We start from the raw sequence: 6,482 nt of genomic DNA on the forward strand, positions 1-6,482 counted from the left end.
ATTAACTGAGATCTAAGATTATTTCAATCACCTTAATTACTTATTTGAAAGACATTGAACGCATTTTCATTAAGAATTTGACTCTTGCTTCATTATGTAATAAAATCATATTTACGATATTGGTCCCATCTGAATATTTATATATTTTGTGTGCTGCTACAATTTGAATTTTATTTATATGTTACAGATCAACATAACTGACTGTCTTGATAATCTGAGAGGAGGAGGTCTGGGAGACATTGGGCACCAGTGGAACAATCATGGAGTGAGTATTTATTGAGTTTATTTAGTTCAATTACTAAATAAAAATTTATAAAATAAAATGAAATAAAATAATAAAATTATTATAAATCAAATAAAAAATAATTATAAATTAAATAAAAATTTAATAATTGTAAATTAAATAAAAATTATAAATTAAATAAAAATTTATAAAATTATTCAACTATATTTCTACTTGCTCTCTATTGTAGGCATGGAAAATAAAATCCAATGCGTACAGTAATAATTTTTTAAAATATTAATTATTTTTGGCGCTACTACAATTTGAATTTTAACTGTATGTTACAGATCAACGTAACTGACGACTGATGATCTTGACAATCTGAGAGGAGGAGGAGGTCTGAGAGAGACGTCGGGCACCAGCGGAGCAACTATTGTGTAAGTATTTATTATTAATTCAATTATTATTAAATAAAAATTTATAAAATTTTTTAATTATATTGCTGTTTATTATTTGTATGCATCGAATATAAAATTTAATGCATACAAAATAATAATTTTTTTAAGTATTAATTATTTTGAGCAGTTCTATAATTTGAATTTTATTTATATGTTACAGATCAACGTAGCTTCAATGCAGTTAACTCCGCTATTGTGCATCGACCGGTGAGTGAAAAATTATTTTATTACAAAAGGTAACGGTTTTGTAGAGATTAGATTGTGTGGAAATGTGTAGATCTAGATTGTAGCTTGTGTATAGACTGTAGATTTTGTAGATAGTTCCGTTACCTTAAAATGAATGGATTATTAAAGATTAAAAGTATAATAAAGATTATGAATACAGTTCAAGAATTACAGTTTAAGAAAAGGAAAAGAAACATTTTATAGTAATACATAATATATTCAATCTAATTTATTTTAAAAGAACATACTAACAATTATATTAATTGTATGTGTGATTATAAATTTTAAATGATTAAATAATTATAATTACTTATTATTATAATGTACAGATTTTATATTATATAATTGATTTTATATTATATATTTTGTAATCCATTCATTTATGTTGATTGATCATTTGAGTTTACATTAGTTAAAATAAAGTTATATTTTAAAATATATAACATATCAGATATTTTGCGGATATTTTGAGAATATATAATAATTTTGGACTAAAAGAAAAAGTAATAGTGATATAAAATTTGCAGAAAAATTCATGATAATATCTTAAAATTTTTAGTACGAATTATGTTATTTTATTTTATTTTTTTTTATTTTTGTGATTCATCGATTGCGCTATCGTGTAATTCGGAAATAAACTGCAAACCGCGAATATATTAAAATTGATTATCGAATTTCGCGGATTCATAACAAAGAACGTACAAAATTCCTTTTATATATAATATTAATTTATTATAATTTTCATTAAAGGGGGGTGTTATCGATATTATAGAATAGTAATTATTAAGAAATGACAGTTATTACTAATGAAGCACATATGGTGTGCTTGACATCGCCATAAAATTGAGCGATATGATCGGCAACACGACGGTCTAACAATAAGACACAATCGGACGGTAGTGTCGCGCGTTTAAGTGCGGGAATGTCGTGCAAAGTATCGCGCGTTCAAGTGCGGGAATGTCGTATAAAGTATCGCGCGTTTAAGTGCGGGAGTGTCGTCCAAAGTATCGCGCGTTATCATCAATCAGCAGACTTTGACTTGAATTATTGGACAATCCTGATCAATCTGACCTGAGAGGAGGAGCAGGACTAGGAGGCATCAGGCACCGGCGGAGCAACTTTGTGGTGAGTGTTTATTATTTATATAATATTTATATAATATGATGTATATGTATAATATTTGACTTGTTATAAATCACGTATTTTTTTACGCATATATATTATATAATTCTATTTATATATTGAATAATTTAAATAAAGGAAAATTAGAGAGAAATAACTCTATATGTATAAATATTATAAAAGTTTTTTATATTTAAAAAAATAATCTTTACAAAATTTATAAAATTATTCAATTATATATACCTATCTACTGATTATTGTACGCGTGGAATATAAAATTTAATGTGTAAAATACTAATTAGATATTAAAATACTAATTAGATAATAATTATTTAAAACGCTGTTATAATTTATATTCTATTTGTATGTTACAGATCAACGTAGCTTCGATGCAGTTATCTCCTCTGCTGTTGAACATCGATTGGTAAGTGATAAACTATTATTTTATTACGAGGTAACGGTTTCATAAATATTTGATTGTAGAGATGTAGATTTAGAATGTAGATTGTAGACTGTAGATTGTAGATAGTTACTATCCGTTACCTCAAAATGAATAAATACACAATTAATTAGGATGAATATTTCAATTTAAAAAAAAAAAGATAATTATATAGTCTTTTTTAAATATTTTCTATTATCGAAGTGAGAATTATTTTATTCATGTTTTCTCGTATATTTAAATGCGCTCTTTCTTTCTTCATCTTTTTTAACAAGTTTTAATTATTAGGGACAATGATTAATTTTTTCGATTGTTTAATGTCGCGATTTAATTATCATAACTTCAAGTTATGACACGTCTATTTTAAACACCGGAAAAAAACAAGTGCGCGCTACGCGCATTCTTCGATTTTATATACTAGTTACTAGAACAACACAATCGCGCGCTACGCGCGCGCCATTCTTCGATTTTTTGTTAAAAAGAATATTTAAAAAAAAATAAAACAAAGTTTGTATAAACTTGATTAATATTTTTTCACAGAAATCAGCTGATTAAAACATTAATTTGATAATTAAATTTTAAAATAATAATATGGTAAAAATAGTAATATATTTAATAGTAATATAATTAAAATAGTATTATATTGTAAATAATATGTTATAATACCTTCTTCTTGATTAATATTTTTTGATAGAAATCAGCTGATAACTGTCAAAAATATTATAACATATTATTTAAAAAATTAATAAGCAAATTAACACTTTAATCAGCTGATTTCTGTCAAAAAATATTAATTAAGCGAAAATTTGTTTATTAAATTTTAAAATAATATGTTATAAAAATTAAAATAATAATATGTATTAAATAATATAATATAATACTTAAAATTCGATTGCTATTTTTGAAAACTATCAGCTGATTTCTGTCATAAAATATTAATCGCAGCTAAGGCATTATAACATATTATTTCCAACATATATTACTATTTTAATTTTTATAACCTATTATTATTTTAAATTTTAATTAGCAAATTAATGATTTATTTAAATTTTAAACTAATAATATGTTATAAAAATTAAAATAATAATATATGTTTTAAATAATGTCATAATTCTTTTTGACAGTTATCAGCTGATTTCTGTCATAAAATATTCGAGTTTAAAATATTATAACATATTATTTACATCACATTATCACATTTTTATGAAATTAATTATATCTGATATAAATATTTAAAAAAAAAATTTTGTACATTTTTTTTTATAACGATAATTTTTTCACATTAAATTCAACAATATATTCAAAGAAATAATAATAAATTTTTTTTCGATGTAACACAAAGTAAAATAGATTAATGTATACTTAAATGATAACAATATATATAATTATTATATTATATTTGTATAACTATATATAAAACTAAAAATTATGAATTAAAATTATTCAAATATATATATACTCGCATTTTTAAGAGCAGATGTTCACATCATTTTAATTACTTATTTGAAAGACATTGAATGCATTTTCATTAAGAATTTGACTCTTGCTTCATTATGTAATAATTTTATTTTTACGATATTGGTCCCATCTGAATATTTATATAATTTAATTAAATTAGATGTTTGATAAATTTAATCATTTTAATTATATATTTGAAAGACATTGATTGCATTTTCATTAAGAATTTGACTCTTGCTTCATTATGTAATTAATTTATTTTTACGATATTGGTCCCATCTGAATATTTATATAATTTAATTAACTGACATCTAAGATTATTTCAATCATCTTAATTACTTATTTGAATAACATTGAATGCATTTTCATTAAGAATTTGACTCTTGCTTCATTATGTAATAATTTCATTTTTACGATATTGATCCCATCTGAATATTTATATAATTTAATTGAATTAGATGTGTGATAAGGTTAATCATTTTAATTACTCTTGCTTCATTATGTAATAATTTCATTTTTACGATATTGGTCCCATCTGAATATTTATATAATTTAATTGAATTAGATGTGTGATAAGGTTAATCATTTTAATTACTTATTTGAATAATATTGAATGCATTTACATTCAGAATTTTACTCTTGCTTCATTATGTAATAAAATCATATTTACGATATTGGTCCCATCTGAATATTTATATAATTTAATTAAATTAGATGTGTGATAAGGTTAATCATTTTAATTACTTATTTGAATAACATTGAATGCATTTTCATTCAGAATTTTACTCTTGCTTCTTTATGTAATAAAATCATATTTTCGATATTGGTCCCATCTGAATATTTATATAATTTAATTAAATTAGATGTTTGATAAATTTAATCATTTTAATTGTATATTTGAAAGACATTGAATGCATTTTCATTAAGAATTTGACTCTTGCTTTATTATGTAATAAATTTATTCTTACGATATTGGTTCTATTTAATATTTACATAATTTAAATAACTGAGATCTAAGATTATTTCAATCATCTTAACTACTTATTTGAAAGACTTTGAATGCATTTTCATTAAGAATTTGACTCTTGGTTCATTATGTAATAATTTCATTTTTACGATATTGGTCCCATCTGAATATTTATATAATTTAATTAACTGAGATCTAAGATTATTTCAATCATCTTAATTACTTATTTGAAAGACATTGAATGCATTTTCATAAAGAATTTGACTCTTATTTCATTATGTAATAATTTCATTTTTACGATATTGGTCCCATCTGAATATTTATATAATTTAATTAATTGAGATCTAAGATTATTTCAATCATCTTAATTACTTATTTGAAAGACATTGAATGCATTTTCATTTAGAATTTGACTCGTGCTTTATTATGTAATAAATTTATTTTTACGATATTGTTTCTATTTAAATATTTATATAATTTAAATAACTGAGATCTAAGATTATTTCAATCATCTTAATTACTTATTTGAAAGACATTGAATGCATTTTCATTAATAATTTGACTCTTGCTTCTTTACGTAATAAAATCATATTTACGATATTGGTCCCATCTGAATATTTATATAATTTAATTAAATTAGATGTTTGATAAATTTAATCATTTTAATTATATATTTGAAAGACATTGAATGCATTTTCATTAAGAATTTGACTCTTGCTTTATTATGTAATAAATTTATTGTTACGATATTGGTTCTATTTAATATTTATATAATTTAAATAACTGAGATCTAAGATTATTTCAATCATCTTAATTATTTATTTGAAAGACTTTGAATGCATTTTCATTAAGAATTTGACTCTTGGTTCATTATGTAATAATTTCATTTTTACGATATTGGTCCCATCTGAATATTTATACAATTTGATTAACTGAGATCTAAGATTATTTCAATCATCTTAATTACTTATTTGAAAGACATTGAATGCATTTTCATTAAGAATTTGACTCGTGCTTCATTATGTAATAAATTTATTTTTACGATATTGGTTCTATTTAAATATTTATATAATTTAATTAACTCAGATCTAAGATTGTTTCAATCATCTTAATTACTTATTTGAAAGACATTGAATGCATTTTCATTAAGAATTTGACTCTTGCTTCATTATGTAATAATTTTATTTTTACGATATTGGTCCCATCTGAATATTTATATAATTTAATTAAATTAGATGTTTGATAAATTTAATCATTTTAATTATATATTTGAAAGACATTGATTGCATTTTCATTAAGAATTTGACTCTTGCTTCATTATGTAATTAATTTATTTTTACGATATTGGTCCCATCTGAATATTTATATAATTTAATTAACTGACATCTAAGATTATTTCAATCATCTTAAATACTTATTTGAATAACACTGAATGCATTTTCATTCAGAATTTGACTCGTGCTATATTATGTAATAAATTTATTTTTACGATATTGGTTCTATTTAAATATTTATATTATTTAAATAACTGAGATCTAAGATTATTTCTATCATCTTAATTACTTATTTGAAAGACATTGAATGCATTTT

The 6,482-nt window shown here is 22.2% G+C and overlaps 1 long non-coding RNA gene across 2 annotated transcripts; it reads left to right on the forward strand.

The window, feature by feature from the left end:
* Window positions 1-227: 227 nt before the first annotated feature.
* On the forward strand, window positions 228-1,808 carry LOC145934122 (uncharacterized). 2 transcript variants are annotated; one of them, XR_014424998.1, is made up of 4 exons: window positions 228-265; window positions 571-660; window positions 842-888; window positions 1,657-1,808. It is a non-coding gene; the product is annotated as an uncharacterized LOC145934122 (long non-coding RNA). The 2 variants fall into 2 exon arrangements; XR_014424997.1 differs by lacking the exon at window positions 1,657-1,808 and having other exon boundaries at window positions 842-1,021.
* Window positions 1,809-6,482: the final 4,674 nt, after the last annotated feature.

This window comes from Prenolepis imparis, unplaced genomic scaffold (genome assembly GCF_030444845.1).
Source record: "Prenolepis imparis isolate NDT839.2.m4 unplaced genomic scaffold, iyPreImpa1.0 SCAF_3, whole genome shotgun sequence".
NCBI lineage: Eukaryota > Metazoa > Arthropoda > Insecta > Hymenoptera > Formicidae > Prenolepis > Prenolepis imparis.